The sequence below is a fragment of the Gekko japonicus genome, unplaced genomic scaffold (assembly GCF_001447785.1).
Source record: "Gekko japonicus isolate JY-2015 unplaced genomic scaffold, Gekko_japonicus_V1.1 scaffold55, whole genome shotgun sequence".
In the NCBI taxonomy this organism is placed as follows: Eukaryota; Metazoa; Chordata; class Lepidosauria; order Squamata; family Gekkonidae; genus Gekko; species Gekko japonicus.
In genome coordinates this window covers 895,688-913,255 of record NW_015160837.1, presented here as the reverse complement: position 1 = coordinate 913,255, position 17,568 = coordinate 895,688, and the positions used below count along the sequence as shown (strand labels likewise).

The 17,568-nt window shown below is 44.5% G+C and overlaps 1 protein-coding gene across 5 annotated transcripts in view; it reads left to right on the top strand.

Moving 5' to 3' along the window:
• Window positions 1–4,021: 4,021 nt before the first annotated feature.
• The window catches only part of KLF3 (Kruppel-like factor 3 (basic)), a 44,817-nt gene continuing 31,270 nt past the window's right edge, over window positions 4,022–17,568 (top strand). Inside the window, exon 1 of one of the 5 annotated variants that reach the window (XM_015418379.1) lies at window positions 4,022–4,354. The gene's annotated coding sequence lies outside the window, so the exon portion shown is untranslated. Of the gene's footprint in view, window positions 4,355–4,518; window positions 4,538–5,248; window positions 5,309–5,812; window positions 5,840–6,123; window positions 6,148–17,568 lie in introns of those variants that run through there. The other 4 variants (XM_015418407.1, XM_015418398.1, XM_015418393.1 and 1 more) reach the window with 4 other exon arrangements.

Here is a 17,568-nt window from a genome sequence, read left to right as displayed (position 1 = left end):
AGAAGCAGCACTTTTGAAAGGCTCTTCATCCAACCATCTGAGTAGGGCACACTCAAGCCACTTGTTTGTCCCATTGCCACACAACCACCTCACCGCAAGTTACAAAGGTCATCACGCCGGGTTTCCGTGCACCCCAAATGGAAGAGGCTGCAGCTGCCTCACGATCGGGCAGATCTGGGAATGCCCCTGAAATGTGGCACTCCCACGATTTCATTTCCCGAGGGGCACCTGGGTTAACTGAAAGCCTCCATCTTTTTTTTTAAAGCTTTCCCCAGGCTACTTCTAGCCTGAGGAAGACTGTTTTAGACATATCATTTGTTGACTGAGGAGTTTAATCTTTTCAAAAAGTTGTTTTTACGGTCAGGTTCTAGCCTGTTTTAAGGATTATCATTTGAGGCTACTGAATGTTAACTGAAACATCCCATCGTTGTTTTTTAAAAAAAATGTTTTTATGATCTGCTTCTATCCTGAGGAATGTTTAAATGGGTATCAGTTCAGGCTGCTTAAATGTTGTTTTATGTTGTTTTTATACCCCTGGCTTGTTTTTCATGGTATAAAGGTAAAAGTTCCCTTGCTCGAAAGCCAGTCGAATCCGACTGTAGGGTTGCGGTGGTCATCTCCGTTTCAAAGCCAAAGAGCCAGCACTGTCCGAAGACGTTTCCGTGGTCATGTGGCCGGCATGGCTAAACACCAAGGTGCACGGAACGCTGTTACCTTCCCACCAAAGTGGTGCCTATTTATCTACTTGCAATGTCTTGCTTTCGAACTGCTAGGGTGGAACCAGAGACGGGAGCTCACTCCATCATGCGGCACCCGGATCTCGAACTGCTGAACTACTGACCTTCCACAGCCTGCAGTTCAGCATCTTAACCACTTGAGCCACCGCAGCTCCTCTTTCATGGTATAAGTACTGATAAATCTTACTGATAAATCTTATCATGTTTATTTTTGCACTTTTTAAAAGCCCTTTTGAGCAGGCCCCTGGACATGTAGCATACAGGGGTGGTGGTGGCGGAAAGCGGCATCAAGTAGCAGCCAACTAATGGTGATTCTGTGAAGGGTCTTCAAGGCGAGAGATGAACACAGGTGGCTTGCCATTGTCTGCCTCTGCACAGCGACCCTGGACTTCCTTGGTGGTCTCCCTGCTTAGCTTCCAAGATCTGACAAGACCATGGTAGCCCGGGCCCATTTTAGGAGGGGTTACTTTTCTTGACCCCTTAATAACAATTGCAGTATTCATTTTTATTATGTTAACTGTGTGCCACCAGGAGTTTTCACCACCTTTTCCCAAGGGTCTTGAATGGGCCCAGCAAGCCTTAAGAACAATTCTAGTCAGTTATATTAATATATTTATCCCCTGCTTTCCTCTCCAACAGGGACCCCAAACAGCTTACAGCAGTGGTGGCGAACCTATGGCACGGGTGCCAGAGGTGGCACTCAGAGCCCTCTCTGTGGACACGCGTGCCATCGCCCCAGCCAGGCCCAGACCATCATTCAAGTGTCGGATTCTCTGCCAAATAATTTTAAGTAAATGAAAGCATTTGGGATTGCTGTCCTTACTTTGTTTGGATCATCTTAAGTTAATGTATGAGTTGTTTTTTCTAAAGTAAAACCTCAGTATTCAGGTTAAATTGCCGTGTTGGCACTTTGCGATAAATAAGTGGATTTTGGGTCGCAGTTTGGGCACTCGGTCCCTAAAAGGTTCGCCATCACTGGCTTACAGTATTGTTCTCCACACCTCCATTTTACACACACAACAACAACCCAGTGAGGTGGGTTAAGCTGAGAGAGGGCAACTGCCCCAAGGCACTCAGTGAGCTTTCATGGAAGAATGTGTGTCGCGGAAGTCCATGACCCGGGGATGCAACCCTGGGCCTCTCAGCTCCTAGTCACATACCTTACCATGCCACCCCCACCCCAGCGCCTTTCCTCAGATATTTTGAGCTTCGACTCTGGCAAGCATACAACCCCCCCCCCCCAATCCCCCCCTTCTACTGTAGCCCCAAACGGCTACCCTCCTGGAACTATGGTTCCACTTAGCCGCTTTCCCTGTACTCGGAGGCCTATTAATATTTATATCCCACTCTACCCCACAAGTGCCTAGCGTGCGTCCTCGTGTTCTTTTTGCCTTTGTGGTGACCAAGCTAACAAACGTACACCCCCCAAACTCTAGCTGATCTTCAGGGTGCCGATGGACTTGAATCCAGCCCTTCTACTGTAGCCCCAAACGGCTACCCTCCTGAAACGATGGTTCCACTTAGCCTCTTTCCCCCCTGTACTGTGAGGCTAGGGTTGCCAGCCTCCAGGTGGTGGCTGGAGATCTCCCGGGAATACAAATTATCTCCAGTTGACAGATATCAGCTCCCCTGCGGGAAATGGCTGCTATAAGGGTGAACTGTATGGCGTTGTACCATGCCGAGGCCTCTCCCCACCCCAAACCCCGCCGTCTCCCAGATCCACCCGCCAAAATCTCCAGGTATTTTCCAACCCAGACTTGGCAACCCTGTCTGAGGCAGCCCAGCCTGTGTCTTGGTGGTTTTGGTCCCTTTGCGGTGACCCAGCTAACAAGCTTTTTGTTGTTGTTCAGTCGCACAGTCGAGTCCGACTCTTCACGACCCCATGGACCAGATCACGCCGGGCCCTCCTGTCTTCCGCAGTCCTCTGAAATTTGCTCAATTTCATGTCCATCAGAGGTCCATCAGTGGCTATTAGCCACAAGGTATAGATAGGGGCTCTGGGGCAAGTGATGCTCTGTCTTCTTGGTGCTTGGGGGGGGGGGTCAACAGTGGGAGGGCTTCTAATGTCCTGGCCCCACTGCACTGGTGGACCTCCTCCTGATGGCACCTGGTATTTCTGGCCACTGTGTGATACAGAGTGTTGAACTGGATGGGCCTTTGGCCTGATCCAACATTGGCATCTCTTATGTTCTTATGTTGGTTGCTTCGATGACACTGCCTAACCCTCTCATCCCTTGCCGTCCCCGTCTTCTTTGACCTCCAATCTTTCCCAGCACACATCATGCTGGTCTCCAGTCCCTCGTTGCTTGGCCTCGCCCGTGGTGCTGATGGACCTGAGCCTAGCCTTTCAGCGGCGGCCCCCAAACCGGCCACCCTCCGGGGGGGCTCCTCCGCCGCGCCTCTTCTCCCCCTGCCCTCTCCCGAGGCCCCGCGCGTTGTCCTCGTGCTTTCCGCGCCTTTGTGGTGACCAAGCTAATTGAGCAGCGGCCGCAGCAGCAGCAGCAGCCGCCTCCTTCCGCGGCACCTCCCTTCCTTCCCCTTGGGCTTTTTTTTTTCGGGTGTGTGTGTGTGTGTGTGTTGGTGTCGCTGCCGCTGTTGTTGTTCTCGGCGCTGCGGGTTCGCTTCCAGGGAGGGCGTGCGCGCCTCGGCGTGTCATGCCGAGCCCCGGGTGCCAGGTGCACACGCCCTTTCTTTTTTTTCTTCCTCTCCCCCCCCCTTTCCGCCCGACGAGGAGAGGGAGAGGGGGGGGCGGCGGCAGCTGGCAGGGCGAGTTCTGTCAGCAGGGCGGCTCCACCTCGAGGTGGGAGGGGAGGGGAGGGGAGGGGGTGTAATTAAGTGGCGCGGCGGCGGCGGCGTCCGCGCGGGGAGCCCTTCTCCTCCTCCTCCGCGCCTCGTCTCGAGCCTTGCCCTCCTCCTCTCCCGCCCGCCCGCGGGAAGGGAAGAGCCCCGTGCGTGCCTGACTTGTTTGCGCGCGAGGGAGGGAGGGAGGCGGCCCGAGAGTGACTCGCCTCGCCCCGACCCCTGGCTTGGATTGTGGTGCGCGAGGAGGGAGGAGGAGGAGGAGGAGAGGCCTCCGCCCAGGCGGCGGCGGCGGCGGAGGGGAGACGCCCAGCCCTTGCCGGTCCGCCTGGCTGGCTGGGCGAGCCTCTCCCTCTCTCTCTCTCTCTCTCTGTGGCGCGCGCGCGCCCCTCCCTGACCCTTCCCCTCCCCTCCCTCCCCTCCCCGCCCTCTTAGTTACCCCGCCGGCCCAGGGAGCCTGGCTGAGCGAGCGAGCCAGCGGCGCCGGGGCGTCATGTGACAGCGGCTGCCGAGTGCCAGGAGGAGCCCTTGCCGGACTGGGCTGGAGGGAGGGGTGGGAAGCGGAGCAAGGAGGCGGCGAGCCGAGCCAGGAGCCCAGTCCTTCGCGCTGACGGGGTTGGGGGGCGAGCCCGCCTGACCTCTTGCTTGCCCTGCCTCCCCAGGGACGGAGCGAAAGGAAGGGAAAGAAAGGAAAAGACACACACACACACACACACACCCCAAAAAAAGAACCCCAGCCCGGCACAAACTCTTCTTCCCCGCCCCTTCGAAGGAGCCACTTCTGCGCCTCCTGCCCTCGCGTCGCTCAAGTTGCAAAAGTAAGTCGGGGGGGATGGGGGGGAGGTTGTGGTGGACTCTCCGGAAAGCGACGTGTCTCTTCTTCTTTATTTTGGAGGGGGGGGGAGAATTGGAGAAAGGGGTCGGGGAGGGAGGCGGTGGGTCCTTCGGGGCACAAAGATCGAGATGGGGACTCAGTGCTGCCTCGGAGCTGCGGGGGTCTGGTGAGCGGAAAAGTGTACCGACATTAAAAGTGGCGAGCAATTCTTAAGTTAAACTTTTATTAGATATTATTCGGTTCTGTTGCCCTGCATTCAATATATTTTGAAGGTCTAGACATCTGGAAGTTAATGCTTTATGTTTTACCTTTGTTGTACCATTTTTCAAAAACTCTCAATAAAATATTAATGATTAAAAAAAAGAAAAAAGGGGCGAGCCAGCGATTTGGCTGCTGCATCAGTCGGTCTCCTCTGGAGCCCCATCCTTCCTGGGCTCAGACCAGAATCGGTGAGCTGGAGGCTAAAAAACTGAGCTAGCTCACTCAGCTTAGAGGGAACACTGGAAGGGATCTCCTTTCCCCCTCGTTTGTGTGTCTGTGTGTGCGTTGCTGCCTGGGAGAGGCGCAGAAAAGTGGCCTTCGGGGAAACGTTTCGTGCAGCTGCACAAAGTTGCAAAGGTGGCTGGCAGGAGGTCGGGGTGGGGGGGGGGAGAGTGGGATCTCTGGCCCCACGCCCATCCCGGAGGTGGAGGAAGAGAAGAGCTCGCCACTCGGATTACCAGATGCCAATATCGCGGCTTGGAAGGGGACGCGGCCGTTCACACTCGTGCGTTTTGGACTGGATGTGGATTGTAAGCGGGGTGGCTTGCGGGGGCGGGGGGAGGCTGGCTCTCCTCTTTGCGGGATTCACACACACACACCTTTTCCCAACTTCTGAAACCGGACGACAGAGTTAGACTCCAGTGGCACCTTGAAGACCAACAAAGCTTTATTCGAGGTATGAGTTTTCGTGCGCCCACACACTTGACCAAGTGCATTATACTAAATATTATAATAATAAATACGGCTGACCAACTGGATCTGTCTTCTGAAATGAGAGCCATTCATCCTTTCGACGGAGCTACGGAGTAAGGGGCATCTCACAGAAGCCTGGATGCCACCACTGCTTGCCTGAGAGACTTTAAAAGAGAGAGAGAGAGAGAGAGAGAGAGAGAGAGAGAGAGACGGAAGCACAAGTCTGATGGATGTGGTTGACTTCGCTTGGTAATTCCTGGGATGCTTTCCTGTCTTCCGTTGGGAAAATAATACGACACTGTCTCCGGTGCACAGGACGCTTTTAAACGCCGGCAGATCCTTCCCATCGCCAGCATTGCAACCGCCTTGGAAAAGTCATGTTGAGATCAATAGTATGTCAGTAGGGTTAGTAGGCTGGTGAGGGAGACCAACTTTTGCTGTCATTGCAGTGGGGAAGGATATACTCCAAGGAGTGCATCAGCAGACGTAGCCTCTCTCTCATATATTCAGCTTGGTGGGTTTTTTCCCTTTTTGGAGAAGACAACACATTTGTGTGACGGGGGGCAGGGGGGATTTATACCGTGATTATCTTTAGTGGAGTCACTTGACCTGCGAGAGAGGTTCTCCGTCTCACGAGGGTAGCACTATCTAAAGTGCTTTTGGTTCATGGGTGGCTTTTTGAAAGCTGGAGTTCCATCTCTCTTATCCGCCAATTTATTTGCTCACGGAAGAGGAAAATGAGCTTTAAGTCTTTTTGCTTCTTTTGGCATGCAAATATTTTTCTTAACCTGGAAATATGTAATTTTCTTGGAACAAATTATGGTAAGAACGATAGCACTGAAGGAAAGGTGATTTGTCTGGGGTTTTTCCCCTAAAGAAAAGTTTCAGTAAAACTCAGTGTATAGCTCAAAATGTTTTGAAGAACATACGCAACATTGATATGGGATTAGAAAATTAAATTTTGTTAGGGAAAAATGGTGGAAACCTTTCACACAGGACATGAAAGGTAAAGAAAGTGTTTGGAAAATGACGTTCTGAGTCCTTGCTTTCTGAAAGTTTCTTTCCCTGTGCTTTTAAAGCCCATGCAGTACTTTTTATCTTGTACTTTTGTCACACATTAGTTTCATACTTGAATGCCATAGATATAGAATATAATGAGAGCGACTCTTGCTGGAAGAAGATGTGCTAAAATTACCCAAACAAAACATGTTTCCATGTAGCTTCTTAATGCAGAATTCTTTAGATTATGACTGCAATTTTAAGCACACTTGCTAGGGATTCGGTGGGACTTACTTTTGAGTAAACATACGTAGGTTTTGGCTGTAAATCAGTTGTCTTCTCTCATTTCAGTGCTGAATTATTACAGCTGGACTGTCAGTGGTTGTGTATGGCCTCTTATAAAGACAGGAAGTGCCACAGTACATAGGACTTAATACTGATTGCTCAAGTGTTGGGAAAACCTAAGCCTTGATTGGATGCCAAAGCCCTTGATGTTTTTTTTAAATGGTAACTTTTAAAGTCTGTAAAAATGTGTTACCTGCACCAAAAAGCAAAAAAAAAGTTGCAGCATGTGTATTTTTTTATAGCCTAGTTGTAAGAACTGTTCTTATTCTTGTGGCCTGATACGTTAGATGGAAATGCTGAAATCCTGACTGGATCAAAAAAATAATAATCCCTAGTAGTGAGCTGCATCATGTATGTTTCCTGAGCTGTAAAATATTTTGTGACACTAATGCTTTCATATTAACTTCCCACCCGGGCAAATGAATAGTAGCTTTTTCTCTAAGCAGATGTCCAAGTTTTGCTTTGACTTGGTTATATACCAAGTAAACAAAGGGAAGCCAAAGAAGACCTGAAAAATGAGATAACCTTTAAAAGTAACAAGATCGCCCAGTAATAATGAAACCTAGCCAGAAGCTGAACAGCAGCCTCAGTGCTGTAAATTGCCAGTACCAAAATTGTACTATTCTGATAACTAAAGTAGAGGATTAAATGAAGTGAACGGTGTCAAATAGATCTTATCGACAGGTGGAACTACAGAAATCAGAATGTTATTTATACTTGCATTTGTGAATCTCAGAATCACAAAGTAAAAATGATACTGTACTTAGAAAATGTGTATCAGTTAGCAGCATGGCCTAGTAATACCGAAACGTCTCAAGTTAAAATCAGTGGGAACAGTAGAAATTTGAAGTAGCCAGCCCAAAGATTCATTTGGTTCTTAATCTGGAAAGTTCCTAAATTTAAATCAACACAGGATGCTGTAAAGCTCCTTTACGTGATATATCACATCCCCATGTCTGGGTCCGGCTGAGCAGTTGTGATATTCATGCTATGCATTTCGTTCATAATTACGCTGTAGCTAAATATTAGTACCATAAAATTGGTGTAATGCGTAGAGATGAATTCAGATATAAAATGGACTTCTGTGGTGTCTATGAGGAGGATGTTGTGGTTTAGCTGCTGTTTTCTTCCTATAGTATGTTTCAGTGATGTGCAGGCTTTTTATTTTCCATAAACTATTTCCGAAACCAACATTTCACTCTCAGTGATATCATTAGAGTGCTAGATTGATAGTTCAGCACCAGCATACTAATGGAATCTTATGGAGATGGGAGGCTGGAAGTTCTAATCTTGTTTAATCAACAAAATAGTCTCCCAGTATTAATCTAAAATATATATAGGCATAGAGAGACGCAATTGGCACAAAGTCTGGTTAGTGTCCTGATAACACTGTGTGTGTGTGTGTGTGTTCCTAAATTACTAGATTTTTAAAAAGTGTTTGGAAAAGTTAGTTGTTATGACCTGAGAAAACACACACACGTGTTGCAGTTAGGTTGTCTAGTGTGGATACTTGCTCAGTTTTTGTCAATAGGGCAGGTCTCCTGCATCAGGACAGTCATTTTTATTCACACCCAGAGACCAAACCCCTACACCCACTGGTGGTGTTGGGTTTTTAAAACTCCAGCTGCTCATGAATACAGGGGTCAGGGAGGGCCGCTTAAATGTTTCTATCTGCTTTCTCTCCAGCCCAGCCAACAGAGCTGTTTCCTGTTCTTTGTTTCAAGGCTGGGGTTTGCGTCATACATTCCAAGTAGCATATGTGTGCTCTTTCCTGTTTCGGGCTGTTTTCTGGTAGATCAGTAGCCCAGGCCAGGCCCCTTGTCACTGCCCTGCAACTCCCAGTCCCCACCCAGTGAATTATCATGTCTCTACACACTCACGATTGCCTAAGCTGCACATGTTATGTCAGCACAAGAAGCCTTAAGTTAACCTTTTAATGAACACACACACACTTTGCCCCATTAGAATCTGAGTGGAGTGATTGTGTATCCTTAAGAATTCATTTTGACTTTTGGAAAGAAGATAACAGGTTTAACTCTTCCCGGTTTTTTTTGTTTGTTCTAAATAACTGTAGTGTTGTAAACTGGAAGTAATTCCAAGAAAGTGTATTCAGCTCTAAACATGCATCCATTTATCTAAAAATATGTTCAGTATCTGTTCTGGAAGGTATCAATTTGTAGTCTAGATCCAGATAAATAGCCGTGTTGGTCTGAAGCAGTGGGGAAAAGTTTGAGTCCAGTGGCACCTTTAAGACCAACAAAACTTTATTCAGGGTATAAGCTTTCATGCACAAGGAAGATGTTTGCTTGCACACGAAACTTCGTAGTCTCCTTTTGGTTAGATTTGGTAGTCATGCTAATAAAAGGCCATATTTCCATACGATGGTGGTGGTTCAGGAAATTAATCATTTGTAGTGGGAACTTACTCCCTGTTCACTGAATTCTACCACTACCGTAATACAATATGCTATAGTCCTAAAGCTTCCTTGAAAAATGTTTGTCTTTCTTCGGTACGTCCTTTAAAGGAGATACCTGGGTACTCATTGTTAGAAGAGTTTCTTAATCTCCATGTGGAGTAGGTTACTATAGTTCTTCTATGCCTCTCATTGAAATAAAAAAGGATATCATATTGGGAAAGATTCACTCACAATGAAAGACGGGTAGGCAGTGAGCACACGAGGGCAAGTTCTGAGAGAAAACTCTGAACATCAGAAGCATTGTTTTTTTGGTTTTGCTGGTGAGGAGTGAAGAAATAACATTCAGACATCGCATTGATCCTGGCTTGTTGCCGGGCTCACGCATGCACCCACTCTGGTTTACCTGCCATATATGAATGCAGGTGCCTCAGTTAATCACGACGAGTCTTTCCCCCACAAACTGCAATTCTGACCCTACGGTTGCCAGCTCCAGGTTGGGAAATACCTGGAGATTTGGGGGGAGGAGCCTGAAGAGAGCAGGGTTTGGGGAGGGGAGGGGCTTCAGTGGGGTACAGTCCCATAGAGTCCACCTTCCAAAGCGGCCATTTTTTCCAGGGGAACTGGAGCTGTAATACCAGGTGATCTCCATCTACCACCTGGGAGTTGGCAACCCTGACTGTTGTTCAGTCGCACAGTCGAGTCCGACTCTTCGCGACCTGGCTCAAATTGTTATTTAGAAACCTAACTGCAGTTAACCTTCCTTTATATGTTGCAAGTCACCAGAATTGGTTTTTAAAGTCAGAATTCCTTTCTCATGCTCTGCAAGAAAAAGAGAACGGAGGAAGCTTGAGGAGGCTGGAGCAAGGTGCTTGTGCGAGCAAACCGAACCTGGCAGCAAGCAGGGACTGTGTAGAGTGTCCGCTTAATGGTGTTGTAATATGATGTGGCTGAAAGGTTAAGGGCAGTGTGACTGTTTGCAGGGCTCGTGAGTCCCATCCTCCAAAATCTCCCCCCCCCCCCCGAGAATTTTCCCCTACCCTTTTTTCTTTTAACTGGTATCCAACATTCCTGACTTTCTGAAGCATACTGAATCCTCATTAGGCTGTTTTTGTGTGGGGGCTGGTAGTTTTGCAAAGAGAGAGTCATGTTTGTGTGTATACCTGGGGAGTAGAAACCCCTGAGTTGTCTCCATGTGGCCTGGTTTTGTTGCTTTTGTGGTCACAATAGGTGCCAACCACTTTAGTATTAGGAGTGATTAAGGCCAACATTAAGCATTTGAGGCAAAGTCCATTGAGGTCAAATAAACGACTGCTATTAATTTTAATGCTTGGAGGGTTTTTTAATGAGTTGCAAGAAAATGGAACAAATATCCTCTGTCCTTTACAAATGCTTGGGTTTTGTGTTTTTCTCATAATTCAGAGGAAGCTTACAGCTTTTGTTCTTCAAAAAGGGGTCCTCCACCCATGCATCATATTCTCGAATGCTTTCACTGTAAATTGTACACATCCTACTATGTTTTGCAAAACGTTTTCAGATAAATACAACAGTAATTTTTCTGTACCTGACTTTGAGTGTGTTGAAGCTTGCTGTACTTCACCATCCTAATCCAGATAAAGAGATCTATGCATGGATGCAGACTTCCACATCCTTGACACCTGCTTCAACAGGAACCATGTGTTTCAGTCAGCTGTGCATCTAGATGTAGATACCATCATTGATATCCATGCAGTTGCATATAGAGTAGGATGACTGTCCTAAGCTACATTCTGGTGCAACTAGTCATGCATAACTATGCTCAGTTAGACCTGGTCTGGAGTGTGTAAATACAGGGGAAAATCTGGTCCTGTTGGTTTCAAGCAGGTGTTTATCCCTCTCCCATCAAAATCAGCGGGATTTTAAACTGTGTGACTTTGGCTGTCCCCATTCCACGTAGAGATGAACTGATGACATATTGTGTGTGCTCTTTTTTTATCCTCAGAAATATAGATTTCAAGAAAATATTTGAGTATAAAACAGATTTATCTTTGGGTGAGTTTCATTTGCAAAACGCATACATTTTTTGAATGTGTTAGTTGCAACTATTTAAAAATATTAAAACTATGCAACATATACAGACATGGGCAGAATACTGAGCCAAAATACTTTACATGCTTAGAGTCTTCTTGACTTCAGTGCAGTTGGCGGCAGTAGAATGTAGTTTAGGATTGTGGACTGTCATGATATTTATATTAATGTTTTACTGGTATTCTGAGTCTTATCACATTTGTTTGAAAGTGAATCCCATGAATCCCGAATGCATTTGTTGCCAAGAAAAATGTGTTTAAGTCTAGTCTGACATGGCGGTTAGACCAGTTCCTGGTCCTTTGGATATAGGAACTTTGAGTGCTTGAACTGCTCGAAAGTGCTTCCTGTTCACTTGAGACTGGGCGTGTGCATTTGGATCTATCCATGCTGACAATATATCCGAAAAATACCTTACTGGTATTTTTCATCTTTTTTTCGGCATCCCAAAGGTATCTGGGATTTTTTTGGGGAGAACAAAAAAATATCCTGAAAATAAACATATATATTTGGGGATTACCAGGAAGATCAGCAAAGCCGCAAAAAACAGCTGAACGGTGGGAGCAGATTGCTCTTGATGTTCTGTTGTTTTTTTGGTCTTTCTTCTGCAATCCCTTTAAATGGGGTGCATTTTTTTCTTCTCTTGTCTATTAGACCGGGAAAAAATTCAGGATTTTCAAAAAAGATCCCAGATCAGAATACTTTACTAGTATTGGGATCCGGGATTTTTAGGGAATTCTGAAATTGGGGGGGGGGGGGTCCAGTAAACCTGAACTGAAAAATACCCCCAAAAAAATGCACCCCCCTATTAGAGACTGCTTCTGCATGCAGGATTTGCAGTGTCTCCACTCTCAAATAGGAGCGGGCGTTTCAAAGCATCCACATGACGTCATCTTCCATTCGTGCTCATTCCATTGCCTTCTGTGGTTTCCCATGGTATGATCCAATATTCCCATAACCTGCTTTGCTCCAGGCTTTTTGGAAACATCAGTCAGTGGGTTTTCCTAGAAAGTGGATGGGAAGGTGCAAATTTCTGAACCCCGTCCACATCTTGTACCATTTTCTCTTCCTATCCCCCTGTGCTTACTGTCCTCTCTGCACACATGTTGTGCCAGCTTTTATTAAATCCATAGTAGGTATACTATTATTGTGTCATAATACTATAGCAATATACTTAGTTTCCATTTGAAAAACAGGCAAAAAACCCCTGGTAATGGTGGGGGGTGGCAGGCAGGATAGGGAAGAGATAATGGCAGATATATGGCAGATAACGACTTTGCCGTCGTTAATGCCTCTGCTTTCACAGCAGCAGCAAGTCCACAACAGGGAATAATCTTAGTAAAGTGGCCATTCCCATACACAAAACAGGTATTCATTCAGGGATGCCCTTTCTCATTGAAATGGATAAGGAATTAATAAGAATGAATAAGAACATGTATACATCAGAGTACACATGTAGCTTTAAACTGGGGGTGCTGCTTGCAATTATAAGGACTATGTGTCATTTCCCAGAGCTGGCTACAGGAAATGGATAGCATTGGCATCCTTTGGATTGCTCCCATCACGGTATGATAACATTTCCTATGTGCTTCGAATTGGAATGTTGGATTGTAAGCTATGAGCACTATGATCCGATGCACGCAGTCAGAGAAAGCACGCGGTATAGTTCTCTGTGACTATGTCTGTTCAGAATGAATGTGGGGTTACATATTTAAATGTGCCTCCATATTTTAAAAACCAAACAAACCCTAGCATATTAGGGAGTAGGTTGAGTGGGAATCTCTTCCTAGTCTTCTAGCTTTCTACATGAAGAAAGTTCTTGCTGTGAGAGAACTCAAAAACATACGAGCCTCACCTTTATCTGACACAATACAGTTCTGAGATGACTAAAACATACAAGTTGATAAATATATAGACTCGCTCGGTGTCCTTTCTGTAATCTGCCCATACTTTCCACAGCACTGATTAAAAAGTTACAGACAAGGCTGGAGGAAGAAGATTGAAGCATTATCTGAAGCATCTCTCTCAGCCTTTAGGCTGGATTAGATTCTAGCCTATTCAGTATAAAATAGTGCATTTCTTAGGTGATGGGGTAGAAGTTTAATTCCTGAAGTATCCTCTTCTACAAATTGATTGCTTTAATGATGGCCTGTGCTTCTAGACCTGTATTGTATTGTAATTGCTTTTTTAAAAACAAGTAGTTTAATTTTGTAGCTTTGCTTGTGACTTGACAATAAGCTGATAGTATTTGAAGCCAGTGTGTGTAAACACAGTTACATTTTATTTAGAATTCTCCATACGTAAAAGGATTATAATTTATGAGACTTGATTTTGTAATACCTATGTTCTGAGAGATGTTTAAACAGCCCCACTGGCCAGCAGGAGATGATGCTTTCACCCCCTTAAAGTAAGTCTTCTGTATGACTGGAATTGAAGGTTTGTGTTTTCATTCCAAGGCTGGTGGCTTTCAGTTCATCATTTGATATCTGGCACGGTTAGTCTAAGGAACGAAATTAACTCTTCCCTATATTAAGGCTTCGTCTAAATGCCAAGGTTTCCTTATAGGGTTTTTAATAACCATTGTTGATGTTCTCCAAGGGGAACTAGCATAACAGTTATGTGAGCAAAATAGAAAGCTCAAATGGCTACAGATTTTATATATTAATCTTATCCATAATGGGGGAAATGGTATGTGTCTGTTTGGTACATGTGGTCAGTGTGCAGCTTGAAAAGCTTGGCTCATCAGGGAGTTACCAAATTGCTTCTCTGGGAAAAAAAATCCAGATTTGTTTAATCATTTTACCATCCCTTTCATCTTTTTTATTCTTCTTCCCTGGTTGGTTTTTACCAGATTCATACAGGCACATGCGTGCTCCTGCAATGTGTTTATTTCTGACTTTCGCAATTCATATCTGCTTGTATCTTTGATTCATACTAATATTTTCACATGTTTCTTTTTTTTTCTCCCCAATGGGGAATTTTTATTGCATTTTTATTATAACTACAAACTATAACAGAAATAAGGGGGGGGGACTACATTTAGGGGATAAAGAAAAGATACCCACTACTGACTAAAAACCCAAGAGAGGAGATCTTCTGATCATCTTGAATACACATCTAGTCTTAATCATATTAATCTCATTACAAACTGAGTCACATATTCTGTTAACTTTTCCCACATCTTAAATTTAACTGATATAAGGAAATACCCCAAAGCATCTCAATTCAAATTTTTTCAAAGGCACAATTCAGAGTCCTTCAGCCTTCACTTCTTCTTATCCAGTCTCTTCCGCAACTTATAAGGACCTTTAGGAGCTACTGCCCCTTTCTCTGACAGAGAGTCCTCTCCGGAAGAACCCGAGTCCAGCTCGCCACTGGACTTGCTGTCCTCTTCTTTTTCTTGCTCCTCTGGCCCTCCCAGCTGAACTCTTAAAAATTCTCTTGCTTTCAGAAAAGAGTCAATCTTTTCTTTTTTATCCTTGATTTTGAAGGTGATGCGTTCTGGAATTAGCCATCTATATCCAATTGAATTTGTTTGAAGAAAAAGAACAAGGTCTTTATATTTCTTTCTCCGCTGTCTTATTTCAAATGGAATATCCTTCAGTACTCTGATAACACTCTCCCCAGCTCTCAGGGGTGCTCCAGATACTGCTTTCAGGATTGCATCCCTTACATGCCTCTTTGAGAATCCTACGACAATTTCCCCAGGCAGATTATTTTTCTTTATGTATCCTGTAGGCCACATGCATTTCGCTTAGCAAAAATTCCGCCTTCATCTCTGTCACTGGGGCCAGTATTTCACTTTTTCACATCTTTCTCGTTGGTGATACAGACATATTTTCCAGCTGATTTTCCTCCTCTTTCCTTAACCTTGGTTAGGTGTTATATCAGCATCAGTGCTAATGCCAGGAAAGATAAATTGAGGTTCTTGTTTGAACAAGATTTAAAACCAACTTTAAAATTTGGCTTCAAATCCGTGTTAAATGGAAGTCCTGGTTAACCACAGTTAAGGGTGTGCAATTTTTTTAAATCGGTATTTCTCGGTTCTGGGTCTATTGGACATGAAAAAATCTCAGTATTTCTGAAAAATCCCAGATCATAATACCAGTATGGCATTGAAATCCGGGATTTTAGGAAATCCACATTTGGGGGGGGGGTCCAATAGACCCAAGAAGAAAAAAACCAGTTTAAAACCAAGCCAGCCCGATCCTAGGGCTGGCTTTGCTTCTCCAGCAGTGCGGTTTAAAATGTGCTGCAGGAGAAGCTGGCTCCAGGATCTGCATGCTGCAGGGAGGTCTAAACACTGTTTCTAGCTGAGATGGTTTCTCCTGCAGCATGGTCTAAACCAGGCTGCACGAGAAGCCAACCCAAAGCCAAGCCAGTGGAACAGTCTGCTCCCTCTGGCACTGCTGATCCTTGGGCTGTCTTCTGCAGTCCCTTTAAAGTTTTTTTTTAAAATATATTTTAATAGGGTTTTCACTATAATGCACACACCTATAACATATTTTAAATAAACAATCCATCCAGTTGACACCCTATACTACGGATAAGTTCTAAACAGCAATAGGTCAAACAAGCATAATTACATTTTTCTTCTAATCAATCACTAAATAGAGTAATTATCAAGTACATGTATCCATTAGTAATAGTTTTTAAGATTCTCATAATCAACATTGTTCTCTCGAGACAAATGCTGGAAAAATTCCTACTGACTCCAACATACAATAGATTTCATGTTTCTATGATAATAAGCATAAGTCATAGGTTTTGAATTTTTATGTTATTCTAGTTTAATATTATTTTTATTTTATTTTATTTTTATTAATTCAATATTTTCATTGTCTACCTCACAACTGTTCAAGTCAGGTTTGTCCTTTAACAAACTTGATAACATCTTTACTTTGAGAAAGTACTCTAACATCCAATATTCTGCACTCATTTCTTAGGTATTTTCCATACATTAGTTTCTAATATATTTTATCACTATGCTTAATCATTTTTCTATACAACCTACATACCAAACCTCCCCCATTTTAACACTAATCAGATCAATTCATTCCAGTTTACACACACCCAAAAAAGAAAGAAAAAGTTACATAAACATTATTACCCTCTCTTTTGCCTTTTGAATATATCTTAAGCCTACCTAATTTAACCACTCCAACATTTAATTAATATTAATTTAATCCTCTTCCATACAACTTAATTACCTTGAGTGATAGTTCATTTTCAATCTCTCCTCAATGGCTTTTGGGAAATTCTGTCTCAATACAATTTTGTCCTTTTTAGCCTTCCACACACATCGTTCTTGTCTTTTCTTTTTCCAATTTTTCTTTTTTTTGGGTAGAAATCTTTGTATCTTTCGTTCTATCTTCTCCCTCTTCAAATAGCTCATTTTAGTTGTCTTCTTGTTTTGCCTTATGGTCGGCAAACATAACATTTCTGTACCTTCCTTTTCTTGCTGCCATGCAGAAATCTCCTCTGGACTCTGTATACATTGTTCCAAATTTTCAGTGCTCTCTATCTCCATTTGAGGGTTATGTAAGTTTGCAAACGCTTGTTCAATACCCTTTTGTATTCCCTCCTTTAAGATCTTTAGAAACAGTTCCACCGACATTTCTCCCACCAACATACTTTCATCCATTTCCTCCTCCATGTCAGCTCCCCTTGTTAGCGCCATTTTTATCACTCTGCTCACTCTATTCACATAAACTCATTCAAGTTTCAGAATTAAATACCGTTCAATTGAACTCTCAGACTCTTTCAAGGAGAACAATCAGTGTTGCCCCAAAGACAAAAAAATAGCACTTCCATGCTTAACTCCTCTTTCCATTCCTGGCCGCTTTGTTTTTTCATTTTACTCCATTAAATTCGGGGCGTTTTGTTAAGCCTCTTTAAACTTGAAGATATATGTACTCACAATTCTTTAATTTGAAGATTCCTTCTATGTTGCTTGTTGCTGTAATTATAATCCATGGAAATTTAAATATAGATAAAAAGGGAGGCAGCAGCTATGGAGAACATGGCGACCACGCTCTCCTTCACAGACCACTCCTGCTTCGGGGCACGAAGTGGACACCCCCCCCCCGCATTTGCCAGTCATGGGAGGGGCCACAGCAAAGTCCCCTGCTCCAGATCTGTCTCCGGGAGATCTGGCGTGGCTCTCCCGGAAGTCGAGAGACCCCAAACGGAGCAGAAAGGAATTGGGCGTCTCAGAGCGTTCCGAGCTCCACCAGTTGTTGCGCCGACCGCCTCTCTGCAGTCCCTTTAAAGTTTAAAGGGACTGCAGTAGAAGCCCAACAAACACTGTTTTCAGATCTACCGGTAATTCCCAAATATATCTGGATACATTCGGGAAGCTGAAATATACCTGAAAAATACCAATAACTTTTTTGGGGTATATTTTCGGCTCAGGTAGATGC